The sequence below is a fragment of the Lissotriton vulgaris genome, unplaced genomic scaffold (assembly GCF_964263255.1).
Source record: "Lissotriton vulgaris unplaced genomic scaffold, aLisVul1.2 SCAFFOLD_2034, whole genome shotgun sequence".
Taxonomy (NCBI): Eukaryota; Metazoa; Chordata; class Amphibia; order Caudata; family Salamandridae; genus Lissotriton; species Lissotriton vulgaris.
Genome location: NW_028243712.1, coordinates 414,323 through 428,484, shown reverse-complemented (window position 1 = coordinate 428,484; position 14,162 = coordinate 414,323). Strand labels below are relative to the sequence as shown.

Here is a 14,162-nt window from a genome sequence, read left to right as displayed (position 1 = left end):
TATTTTGAACATATAGTAAGCCTGTTTGCTTTGTCATTGTCGATGCTTAGTAAAAGTTTTTTTTAAGTTCTTTATCTCTGACACAGATGTGCTATATAAATGAACGACAGAGTCACTGAGCCCAAAAAATAAAGACTAATTAATCATATAGTACATTGAAGAACTTATGAGAGGATGAATCCAACTTCCGGTTACAAATGCAGGATTAAAAAGACAATGAGTACCTGGTTGTTTTGAAGTCTCTCAGCGCGGTAGACACGTACTCGGACAACCTTTTTTCCATTAATGCCACTCGGATCCAGGCTCTGCCCTGTGGAGAGAGGAGGAAACAATAGCAAGGACTGAGCTGTTCATTCACAGGGTTACACAGAGCATTCGTAAGTATGAAAAGCAATAACACGAGCACAGTTCGAGGTGATGATCCCTCTGACTAATGCCTTCTTTGCATGCCTGCCTGCACAAGGGATCTAATCAGCAGTCCCACCGTCACCAACCCACGCCTAGCCACAACGAGCCCAATTATATGGAAAAGAAGGACTTCAAAAACAATGGATATTTTAACTCGAATGACTGAAACATTAGTATTTTAAATGCTCCATTATTAAAAGGTGAAAGTGTAGCCATTAACAAGTTCAGTTCATTTTGATCTTGTAATTTATTTAAAATGAAACATGACATGTTGCAAACGATGAGGAAGAAAATATTATAACTTTACGTTTACACACTCTAACATGCACCCTTAAGTCTATGGAAAGATTTTTGCAGAACAGCTATTGATAGGTTATTAAACCAAGTTTCCATCTTCGGCCTTAACATAGTTTTTCCGACGTGTAAAACGTTAATGCACATTCATGAGAGAGTGGAGATCTGGAGCAGCCTCCCCTCTGCGATAAGGTTACAGTGACGCCCCCTTAATTGCATTAAATAAGACGTATATCTGTAATAAATCCCCACAAAAATCGACACTCCCTCACAATATGTGTCATATGGCGAAAAGGGTCAGAGTTTAAATAACTTCAATTGCTACAAATGGCTCAAGAGGTTCATGTTTCATTATCGGGCGATAGGCTTTGTGCAAAGGTCCTTTATGAGGTTTCAAACAGTTGCATTCATCCCACTCTATTTTTATTTTTTGTAGTTCTGCCTGGCACAATCACATTATAAATCACAGTTTTTATAAACTAAATGTTATTTATTTTTAAATAAAAAAAAGTGCAGTCTAAATTAATCCAAAAATAGCAGTACTCATATTGTCCATCCATTTGATTAGGATAGTCCCACCATCTCTCCCAGATCTTCCTCATTCATGTAGTCGTGCTCTAGCCTTGTAGATGGGCTCCTCCGTTTTAGGGCACCAATCACTTGCTTGCCACCATTCGACAGAAGGAGGGGGGCCTGGAGATGTCCATTGTCGGGCGATGCCCCTTTTGGCAATCATTGTCAAAGTACATACCATAGTGCGCTCTCCTCCACAACCCCGCAATATCCTCCAGGATACTAAGCAGGGCAATATTGCGAGGTAGGTTCACAGGTCCTTCTGTTATTCTAGAGAGATTGGTAATTAGTTGGCATCAGCATTTTCCCATGACAGGGCAGATCCAAACCTTATGGAAAAAATTGCAGTCTGTAGCATTACATTTGAAGCATGAAGACGAGGGGATCTTACCCGCTCACTTCACCCCAAGAAATGTTATGGTAAGTGCCAAGAAAATAATGTAACTATCTAAGGGGCACACAAGGCTATAGCAAGATTGCGTGGAGCTATTTTGGCATCCCTCCCATCGCTCTCAATCATGGGGCCCACCCCATGTAAACGCGTATTGTATTGTATTGTATTGTATATTGGATTTATATAGCGCTTATCACCCAGGGGTCTCTAAGCGCTTGCCTTGGGAACCCGTCCTGGCTTTTCCCTGTGAGATAGCCCCTACAGGGCATCCCCAAGGTTAAAGCCAGGCATCCCGCCGCGGGGGGCCGTTGTGGAGATTAAGCAAGCTTAATGCCCAGAGTTGCAGAGTGTGAACCCATGATTAGGTCAGGCACCGAAGCGAGAATTATCGAGTCCGTGGACATTTGAGCTCAAGACCCTGCCGCGTCGGGAATTGAACCCTGGTACCGGGTCTGACCTCTGCTTCAGGGTCTGCCTGCTCTAACCAGTGAGCCACACTTCTCCACGTCACCTTAAGTGCCAAACTGGGCAGACACACTTTTAGTTAAAAGGTTTGTATGTACGTAATCCTTTCCCCAGTGGAGCGAAGGTAACTTTGGCCTCTAGCGGGGTATATTCAGAGTGATCATTCAAGGAGATTTGGTGGTAGTCCAGTGCATGCTGCAGCTGCAAGTATTTGCAGAACAGGGTTCTCTGAAGAATCAATTCATTATGAAAGATCTGGAACATATTCATTTGTTTGCTATGTCAGACATTGAGCAGCTTTGAAATCCCAAATAGGACACACCGCTCAAACCATTCTAAACGGTGTTAGAAGCGGTCATTGCCCCTCTGAAATGGGTGCTATGAAGAAGACATTGCCTCTCCAAAGAGGTCTCAATCATGCGTTTTCTGTCCCACCAATTCAGCACAGTATAAAACTCCAATTTAGAAGAGCCACCCTGGTTACTTCTATGAGTGAGTGTGATATTTTCCCCAAACAGTAAGCCCAAAATGTTTTATTTACCAAATTAAGGCTTTCAATATGAAATGCTGGGCCCTATTGTCTCCCATACAGCCAATCATTCAGAAACTAGATTTGTAATTTAAAATGGAGGTCAGCCATACCCAAACACCGTTATGGGTGGATTGAATGTATTTACTGAGTGCACTATGCAGGCTCTGGTATGCCTATATTAAAAACAAAAACACACCTTCTCTTTCAGGCTTATGCCAAAGTACTGAAAACTAAGATTGAGATGGAAAGACGGGATTGAACTCTGTCTTCCTACCTCATTTGAATGGGCCAAGCAGGGTCTTTGATCAGACAACCTTTAGGCCTATGGCTTCACCATACCATAAGTCTCTAACATGTTGAGCAGTCTAGGACCTCTATCTTGAGGGTGGCTCATAAACCGGACCACATCATCCACATGAAGCACAATACGGTTTTTCAGATTTCCTTTCCAATGAAACCACAACACCTAGGCATCACATCTAATGCACACCGCCAGGGCTCGATCGCCAGAGCAAAAAGAAGGGGCAATAAGGTACATGCCTGTATGGTTGATTACTGAAGAAGGGGACAGGGGTGATAAAGTGCCATTTATTTTTGCTTGGGTTAGAGGATAGAAAACGAGGCCCAAATCCCACAGTACTGTGAACTGGAAAGACCAGTTAAGGGAGTCAAATGCTTTATCATAGCCTCTAAGCATGAGGGCACTTGATTGTGTGATTACATGGACTTATGCTAGAATGACATGAACTTTGGGGATGCAGTGTCAGGTATTGAGTGCAGGATAAAGCCACATTGGTTTGGGTGGACAAGTGAGCAAGTGATGTAATAACCTGCAGAGCCAATTAGACAGGATCATAGCGTACATTTTCATCTCCACATTTATGAGGGAGATCTGAAAGTATTAGGGGCGTCTTCTGGAGGATGACCAGGTTTATGAATAACCACAATTGTAGCCAGATTAAGTTCTAGTGGAAACCTCCCTTTCTCTTTGACCTCTTGGTACATATGTAGCAGCTGAGGAGAGAGGAACAACTTAAGTTTACTATCAAGCATCCAAGGACCGGTTTCTGGCTATCAGCCTTCTTCAGCCTGGATAGCTTGACTCCAGTGGGCTGGGTATGCTCAGACGTGAGTCCCAGGCTCTCCACATCACTGGAGTCAATGGATTTAGGCCCAGATCGTTGTACTGGGGACAATGTAAGACATTGTTCTGCATTCTGTCCATCAACTGTGTTTTTTGCAATTTTTACCCCAAGTGGGCTGGGTATGCTCAGACATGAGTTCCAGGCTCTCCACATCACTGGAGTCAAGCTATCCAGGCTGAAGAAGGCTGATAGCCAGAAACATGTCCTTGGATGCTTGATTCCGGTCTAGGAAAGACATGGCTTGGTAATTCGGGCTGGACTGTTCCCATTAGGCACAGGGTCAAGGCTGATTTGCATATAGCCAGTGTCTGACCTAGGGTGGTGTGGAGTGCAAACAAACGATGGATTTAGGCCCAGATCTTTGTACTGGGGTGAATGTAAGACATTGTTCTGCATTCTGTCCATCAACTGTGTTTTTTGCATTTCTATCTCTTCTACTATAAAAGAATACTCAAAATCATCGCTATTTAGCGTGCTCAGCGTCTCTGGGGGGAGGGAAGTAATCAATAAGGGGGGCAGGACGTTCAGCCTGGGTCATTCCTGCAGTGCATATCGTTTTCGGAGGCGGAGGCGATCTCAACCTCTGTGATGACTGCTTTCTCAGGCTCAGTTGGGTTCACTCGGTTTAAGATCTCCCTGGAGGCGACACCTCTGGTTGCCAGGCAATATAGCAGTTTTCTGGATTTCTTCCCCCACCCATAGAGCCACCTATTTGAGGCAATACAACACTGATGAGCTTCCTCTGGGCAGAACTTTTGCTGGGAGGCCCTAACTGTCACTAGTTGGTGCTAGAACCCCTTTCCAGGCTTCATCATGTAATAAATGTTCAAGCGTGAGAATTTGTCTCTAAATTTGCGTCCTGTTTTCTCTCCGTTCCTTTGTTTCTTAAAAATGCATTGGTCATGACGCATTCCTGGAGATTCTATCAAACTGGTGTTAAACTCATAGTAAGCTTTGAGTTCTTGTTGTAGCAACAGCGAGCACACCATGGCAACCAAGCATTCAGAAGCCACATTGAGCAGTCCCTCAGTCAGCCTGTGGGCAGCAATTGTAATTGTAACTGGAAAGTGGTAAGAGATTACTTGGGGTAGGATGATCAGCCACTATGCACAGCATCTCAGCAGCTAGGAGAATGAGGAAATCTATTCTGGACACGGTTTTGTATGCATTGGAGATTGGGGTATATTTATTGGCCCAGGGGTACCATACTCACCACACAATCCTAAGGAGGATGTCCAATCTGCCAACACAAAAGACCCATGTGGGCTTAAGGCTCTTGCACCAGTTGAGTCTAGTACTGGATCCAATACCACTAAATGCCCCCTCCTTTAAAGGTTAAGCCTTGTGGTAGTCCCAGTACTACTGTCGACATGGGTAGTCTTCAAAAGGTACACTGGAATGTATGTGCTGTTAAAGTTATATTGCTTCTCTTCCAGCCAACCTCCCATACCAGAAACCTCCCATAGACATCAGTGGGGACCTGAGAAACTAACAGGGGAAAGGTTTTGTGCAGTAAAGTGGAGGTGTCCCTAGATCCTCCAGTGTGGCCAGAATGGAAATCTTTGTCTGACCCAAATAAACCCAAGAAGGGACAGTGCGAACCACGAAGGTGAGTTTTCTGAAGAAACAGCACAGCGGGGAATGGCGCTTGGCAAATTCAGAGCACCGCACTCCTCTTGATATCATTGAGGCCACTGATATTCCACGACATCACACCAAAGGATGACGTGAGCCATAAAAGCTGGAAAGGCAGTGTTACCCAGTAAATGCCCTATTACTTACCAGTAATCTTCATTACTCTTGGTCCTGTTGTCCTCATCCCCTTCATTTACAAAGAGAGATAACCTATTTTACCAACAGAAAAAATGAACGAAGGAATGCTGGCCCTACCCCACTACCTCCCTCAGAGTACATAAGCATACCTATCCCAGCATTCCACCTGAAAATACCAAGTCCAGATGAAGGCCGGAAAGGCAGGGAGTGAGGGAGGAAGGGAAGTAATGAAGGGGACAAGGACAACAGGACCAGGAGTGATGAAGATTACCAGTAAGGAATAGGGCATTACCACCAGATCCCTCCCGTCCTCGTCCCCTTCATTTACAAAGTGAAAATACCAAAACAACAACCGGCATTAATCCAAAATAAACCACTAGGACACAAAATACAGCATACACAGTGATTTATTGAACAGCAGAACAAGAAATACAGGTGCACACCACACAGCATGTAGAACCCCCAAACCAAAATAAGCATCATCCCCCAGCAAATTCTAGAGCCCATAATGCCTTGGAAAGGTATTAGAGGACGCCCAAGTGGCTGCCCTACAGATCTCGGACAGGGAAACTCCCTGAATCTCAGCGCAGGAAACTGCCACCCCCTGAGTAGACTGCCACTGCACCCCAGCCAGAGCAGGTGACCCAGAAAGAGAGTAAGCCAACCCAAAGACCTGTTTAAACCAATGACCAATGGAAGCCGAAAAAGGCTCATCACCACAAGTAGAAACTAAAAAAAAAACAAAAAGGGAGCCAGACTTCCGAAAGGAACTTGTGCGATCCAGATAGACACGCAAAGCCCTACACACATCCAACAGAGACCAAGGAAGGTCATCGGGAGAGTCTAGATCAGCACTAAAAGCAGGCAACACCAACTCCTGGGAGCGGTGGAACTGAGAAGGCACTTTGGGAACAAAAGGAAAATCCAGCCTTAGGACAGACCCATCCTACGAAAAGGACAAAAATGGTTACCGAGCCGTCAGAGCTCCCAACTCCCCCAGCCGATGAGCCGAGGTAATGGCCACAAGAAAGACAACCTAAAAAGTAACAAACTAGATGTCCACCTCAGACAAAGGCTCAAAAGGAGGAGCCACCAAAGCTATCGGAACCAAAGGCAAATCCCACAACAGAAAGGAAGATAATGGACAAGATAATGAAAAACTCCGCAAAAGATGAGACACTAAATCTTCCACATCCGAAAAATTACCCCATGGAGAACAGAAGGCCCATGTAGCGGCCCACTGAGCCCTCAAAGTGTAAAGTGCTAATCCTTTCTCAAAGCCCTCCAATAGGAACTGCAGTACCTCCTGCAAAGAGCAAGCAAAATGGGACAGACCCCCGAGCCAGACACCAGTGCTGAAAATTATCCCAATGATATCCATAGGATTTCAGGGTAGAAAGCTTACGAGACTGCTGAAGAGCCACTGCTAAATGCTCCAGAAACCCCGACGTCCCCACCCTTGCCTCTCAACTTCCATACCAGCAGCTGTAGCCAACGGAGAGACAACATGGGAGCAGACCGTAAGGAAGACTGATGACAATGGAGAAACCAGGGACCCTGCAAAGCCAACAGCTGCAGAGAGGGGAACCACTACAGACTAGGCCAAAACAGAACCACCACAATCAAATTTCGGGACTCCCAGCACAGGCGATACAAAAACCGGGCAATCCGAGCCAGCAGAGGTAACGCTTAGAGGAGGCTAGATGGCTAAGGTCACAGCATCCACCCCCAGGAGCCCTCCTGACGAACCCGGGAGCAGAATTGAGGCCGCTGGGTATTGTGCGGGAAGCAAAGAGGTTGAAATAGTGAAGACCAAACCTCCAGCACACAAGCTGAAAAGCCACTGGCATCAGAGACCATTCCTGAGAGTCGGGGGAAAAAATGGCTGAGAGCATCTGCCACCCCAATGTCCACACCCCAAATATTAACAGCAGACAGAAACAGATGCCCTTCTGCTCAACAAAACAAGGGAACCATCACCGCATTCAGAGACTAGGACCAGAAACCCCCTTGATTTTTCAGGTAGGCCACTGACACCATGTTGTTGGGAATGCACCATCACATTGCACCCCCCACAACTGGATGTGAAACCCCATCACAGCCCTTTACCCTGTTGTCAACTCCCTCCAATTGGAAGAATGCTGACCCTCCAGAAGGGACCAGCAGCCCGAAGGCAAAAAAAATCCAAAGCTGCTCCCCTCCTGAACAAACTGGCATCCGTAGTTAGGACCGCTGGAGGAGAGGGTTGCAAAGAGCCAATAGATACAACCACAGAGGATGGAGATGAAAACCAGACCAAGGCACAGTAAACACTTTTGCCGCCATGAGACCCAGAAGCCGCAACTAAAGGCAAACAGAAAGGAATCCCCCCTCCAGAACCTCCGAGCAACGGACCCCAAGGTCACCACCTGAGGAACCATCATGATCACCCTGTTGAGATAGGTCCAAAAGCGGGTCCAATCTAAGTCAAGTCCTGAGAGGGTTTCAGTTGACACTTGGGAAGATTCTGAAAAAAAGCCATGAGCCCTCAACACAGAGAACACCCCTTCCCGATCCACAAACAACTGGTCCCGAGAGGGAGCACAAATCAACCAATCATCCAGGTAAGGGTAAATCGGGATACCCAGGAGATGCAAGGAAGCCACCAACGGAGCCTACCACCTTGGTGAACACCTGCGGAGCTGACCACAGCCCGAAAGGCAGGACCTGAAACTGAAAATGACAGCCCTGAATGCAAAACCTCAAGAACCAATGAGAGCTGGGGTGAATCGGAATGTAATAAGCGTCCTGGAGATCACAGGGGCACTTGAAATGGCCTGGAAGAACCAAAGGTAATCACCCGCTGAAGAGTCTCCATCCCCCCCCCCAAAGAAAGATGAGCCACCCATTTGTTCAGAGCCTTAAAATCCAGGACCAGCCTGAATACCCCCTCTTCATTTTGGGAACCAGAAAAATCAGGGAGTAAAACCCCTTCCCCACCTCCAGAGGAGGAACAACCTTAATTGCATATTTGTGCAAGAGAGACTCGACCCCCAGAGATAGACCAGACCTCCTGGCCAGATAGGACGGCCAAGGAGACGGATGAATCCCTGATTCCGGAGGAGGCTCCAAGAATTCGATGACATGACCCTGACTAACCATGTTCAGCACCCATACGTCTGGACATGACTGCACCCAAGCCGAAAGTAAGAACCGTAGCCGACCTCTGACCAACAATCCGGGACTGGAAACATAGTCCGGAACGAGGTTTAGAAGGGGGGAACTTAGACTTTCTGCCCTGACCCCTGGCAGAAGAGAACTTCCCGTGGCCCCTGGAAAACTTCCCATGAGAGGGAGGATGGAAAAAAGATTTAGGCTTAAGAGAACATGCCAGCAGCAGGGGACTGCTTAAAGGAAGAATGCTTTTTCTTCTTAAATAATTTATGCAATTTCCCCTCCAACTCCTCCCCAAACATCATAGTCCCTTGAAAAGGCATGCAAAGGGAGCAAGCCTTCTGAGTGGAGTGCATTTTCTAGTCCATCACCACTGGACAGGGCCGAAGCCCGCACCACATTGAAGAGGAGGCACTCCACCAGTCTTTTGATATGGTCCAAAAGCCCAGAACAGTCTGAAGCATCATCCATCGACTGATACAGAGCTTTGATATCGGATATCAGGGATTGAGCCACGTAAGCACCATAAATGCCCACCCTGAGGGCCAGATGAGAACCAGAGTACACCTTTTTGAGAGAAGCATCCACCTTTATATCAACTGGATCCTTTAGCACTACATCTTCTGCCAAGGAAGTTCGACCCACAAGACTGGCCACATATGAATCAATAGGAATAGAGTCAGATAAGTCTTTACACATATCCTGAAGGTAAAGTTTTGCCAAAAACTGTTGAAGCATGATACGGTCAGGATCCTTCCAGTCCTGCTTCAAGACCTGCCTGATGTAAGGATGGACAGGAACATAGACAGCAGCTGAACTTTGGAATTGCCGCAACAAGTAACCACCAGATGTGCTAGGAGCCTCTTCATCCGGAAAACCCATGTTAGATTTGATATGTTTAATCAATTCTGGCAACATATCCTTGTCAGTGTTCTTTCCCTTATGCTCCACATTCCCCATCCAGTCTTCCTCCAAACTAGATGAATTTAAGGGATCTCACGCAGAGTCTCTTGCTAAAACATTTTATCCTGGCATCATTCCCCTCCCTATTCCAGAGGTCTCCGTGGAAGAGCAGGAGGAGCGCTCTTACGTGTATGCTTGCCCATAGATTAGAACCAGGAACCACAGGTGTCAAAGTCCCAGACAGGGCAAAGAAACATATCAGATCTTGCAGGAGTGTCAAGGTCCAGTGACAACCGAAAAGATCCAGTGCTCTGGAAACCTAGAGGTAGAACCTCGAGCACCCACATGAAGGACTCTAAGTACTGGAGCCAGATAGAATGGACATCGAAGTCAAATGAGGCCAGAAAATACCCCAAAAAAGGAATCCACAAAGACCGCTATGCTGACTTATCGAAGCCGGCTCCTAAATGCCCTCCGTGTAGGAGACCGGCACAGCAGTGCCTAACTTCCGGTCCTGCCTGGCACCCAGAAGTCAGGTATCGTGACCAGGAAGAGATCCCGCAGCCGCCACCAGCTCCCTGAGAGAGAAAAGCTTTGTATCCAGACGAGCCCTGCCACCTCCACATCGCCCAACAGCTAATACGCAAGTAATCCTCAGGAGCGTCAAGGCTCCTGATTTATCCCCTTCTGTCAGTCGACAAAGAAAAAAAAAACAGGAGGAATGCTGGGAATGCTACCCTTATGTACTCCCAGAGGAATGGGGTGGGGTAGGGCCAGCATTCCTTCGTTCTTATTTTCTGTCGTGAGATAGGGTCTCACTTTGTAAATGAAGGGGACGAGGACAGGAGGGACCTGAGGGGTAATAGGTGCCAAGGCTTGAGTCCCAAAGTGTGCTGTGGAAAACCCTATGTAGGAGCAGCCATGGTTCATGTACCTCGAGAAATGAAAGCACAGTAAGAACAGAATATAATCCACCTGTAACCAGCCGATCTGCTGGCTCCAATCCCCCCCAACCACACTCCACTGATTGTATGCACCCTTTCAAGGCAAGATCATGTCACCACTCGTGTGACTTGGAAATGTGACCAACTTTACTTTGGAATCATTTGTTTTGCCAGCAGGCTCTTTCTGTTAATTCCATTACTCCCAAATGCACTACGTGTGGTGTTGGAAATGGCCCTTTTTGCAGGGTTATCCCCAAACTTTTTGCTTCTTCCTCCTATTTTTTTCCTGACCTCTGGTTGTTGGATTTAGGACTCTGGGCACTTTACCACTGCTGATCAGTGCTAAAGTGCATATGCTCTTTGCAAAGTTGATATTGTGATTGGTTCTCCCTGATTGGCTATTTGTTTTACCAGTAGGTCCTTAGTAAAGTGTACTGAGTGCGCCATGGCTGGTAACTCGAGTGCTACTAGTGGGCTTGCTTTATATAAGGAGTTAGGTCCTGGGACATGCAGATGGTTGGACATCAATAAAACTTGAAAAGAGCAAAAAATATGTACAACAAATTATCAGCATTGGACAAAGAGCCGCGCTCAAAAATCTCAAAGAAGATTCCACAATTGTGGTAAAACAAGCCGATAAAGGCGGTGCGGTAGTGCTCTGGCCTAGGGAGAAATATATATAGCTGAGGCACTTTCTCAAGTTGGGAATCCGGTTTGGTATAGAAAACTACAAAAAGATCCTGTCAAAGAAATACAAGGGACAATTTCCAAAATTATCAGGCTAGGGAGAGAAGAAGCGTTTGTGGGCCCCAAAGAAGGTGAGTACTTGGTTAAATAATTCCAGAGAACTCAGATTTTATATTTCTTCCCTAAAATCCATAAAAATCTGAGAGATCCCCAGGACGGCCCATCGTCTCTGAATGCGACTCTTGCTTGGAGCTAATTGCCAAATACGTGGACTTTTTTCTAAAACCACACATTAGTACAGTGAAATCGTACCTAAGAGACACTACAGACTTTTTATTGAAAATTGAGAAAATGGAGTTTGATCCCAATTACCATCTAATGGTAACAATGGACGTTACGTCCTTGTACACCCAGATACCTCAGGAAGAAGCTTTAGAGGTTATGGAGCTCTATCTAGAAGTAAGAGAAAGACCTCACAGGGTCCCCACAAAATGTATTCTGGATTTAGCGGAGGTGGCCTTAAAAAGGAACTACTTCAGATTCAACGATCAGTTCTTTATGCAAATAAAGGGCACTGCGATGGGATGCCCTTATGCCCCAGAAATGGCAGTGTTGTATATGGCAGAGTATGAAAGAAGATTTGTTGACAACAACAACCCATATGAAGGACATATAAAACAGTGGTACCAGTACATCGATGACGTGTGGCTCCTGTGGCAGGGGAGCCACACCGAATTGATGGAGTTCCACATGTGGTTAAATGCGAGACACCAAGACATTACATTCTCCATTGAATCTAGCTGTGCCAAAATGACATTCTTGGATGTTGAAATTAGTTGCATGGACGGGCTTTTGAAATCTTCTTTATTCAAGAAAAAGACTGACAGAAATACAAGTTTGCACCATCGAAGTGCGCACCCAAGGAACTTAAAGGCTAATTTGCCATATGGCCAACTACTCCGAATAAGGAGAAATTGTACGGAAATGGTGGACTTTGAACACCACGCACAGAGGTTCTGTGGCGAAATGCAAGACAGAGGGTACCCAAAAAAACTGCTCAAACATTCCTACAAGAGAGCGCGTTACACGCCCCGCAAATATTTATTTGAAACAAAAGGAAAGGAGGCACTGGACCGAATGGTCTGTGTGACCACTTTTGGTCCAGATACCCACAAGCTGAGACAGATGGTACTAAGAAACTGGCATCTGCTGGAAAATCTACAATGCCCTTTCCGTGTCCCCTATTTGCATACAAGAAGAATAAGAACATTGGCCAACAAGTGGTGAGAGCAGATATAGCCTTGCCCAAAACAAAAAGTGACTTATTGTCACAATGGGGCAATGAACCCATCGAAGGGCACCATAAGTGCGACCATAAGTGCAAGCACGATTGAGGGCAAAGAGTTCCAACATAATAATGTAAAATGGAAACATGTTGGGTTCTCGAATTGTCGAACACGTAATGTCGTGTATATAATCATGTGCCCGTGCCCAAAACTTTATATTGGTAAAACAAACCAGCAAGTAAACACGAATAACCCAACATCGATCACGCATTAAGAACAAAGTTTCATCTGCACCGATGGTCGAGCATTTTATGGATAAACAGCATGGAGAAAATGACTTTAAATGGTCAGTACTGTTTACAATAAACCAATAACAAAGCCCTGCTATCAGGTATGCTCCTTTCCCAGCGTGAGTGCGAGTGGAATGATTAACTTTCAGAAGAGACTAGTTTCTCTAAAAATTAATACCTCCTCCTGTTTTCGATTTAGGAGTGTGATAAAACAAGTGCCATTCGTTGAGGAAGACTTACAAGTGGGGTCTAATAACTACACGAAGAGCGGAGAACGCTCGCTTAAAGAACACACAGGTATGCCGCGACTAGTGTGAGCGCCATAAAAACACCAATTTTGATAAGAGACTAAAAACTAAAAATAAAATTTGTGGCTTTCAGGATTGTTTGGCCATAAAGTGATAACGAATAAGGTGTGAGCACATATATACAAAAGGAAGGTTCCACGTGCAACGGACACCATAGGCAGGTATGCCCAGGAAATGGCTTTGACATTTGGTCTACTTAGCAACTCACCCCTACAAATAGTGATGATGTTTCGCACCTATATTGTAGGTAGCAGACTAGAAGAATCTTTTTATAAAAAATAAGCGACCCTGTGGACCGGTATGAGCTGGAGAACAGGTAAATCTTGACACAAAGAAGCAAAACAAATGGGAAACTATTAGGAAGAGTAGTGAACTAAAACAAAGTTGTTTTTATGTACATTCCACAGACAAATAGAAAAGACAGAGCCCTGATGAGAACCCGAAAACTGATGTCATAGGGTTTGAAACGCGTCGGCACACTTAGAAGAGATTGACTTGGAAGTCCAGTAGACCAATCAATTCATTTGTGGTCTTCTAAAATCTTTCTGCTTTCAGAATTTCTTTTTTACATTAGTTTGTAACAAGATTAAATATTTAGTGTAAAGTGACGTAGCTTTGTCATTTGGTGTCATTAGAGAACACCCTTGATAAATCGATGTCTGGTGATTAAATCTGATGAACTGTTTCTATGTATTGTTGAATTGTGGTATATATATGTTGATTTGTATTGTATTTGCGTGTAAATATGTACAGTGTCTTTTCTTAGATATTGATGAAAATGAAAACAATGAAAAAATAATGAAATAAAACGGGTATAAATAAAGTATACCTTACAAACTTAATGGATATTGGTTTGTAGTGCTCAAAGTTGAGAAATAAAAGAAATCTGCAGTTGGTAATGCTGTGTATATTTAGAAACTAGTGGGCTTGCAGCACTGATTGTGCCACCCACATGAGTAGCAGTGAAAAGAGGTCTCAGGCCTGCCACCGCAGTGCCTTTGCGCAGT

The 14,162-nt window shown here is 45.1% G+C and overlaps 1 long non-coding RNA gene across 1 annotated transcript in view; it reads right to left on the bottom strand.

Moving 5' to 3' along the window:
• Positions 1-223: 223 nt before the first annotated feature.
• LOC147668247 (uncharacterized) overlaps positions 224-14,162 on the bottom strand; it is a 320,115-nt gene continuing 306,176 nt past the window's right edge. Inside the window, exon 3 of the long non-coding RNA XR_015304142.1 lies at positions 224-310. This is a non-coding gene — a long non-coding RNA (uncharacterized LOC147668247). The remainder of the gene's footprint in view (positions 311-14,162) is intronic.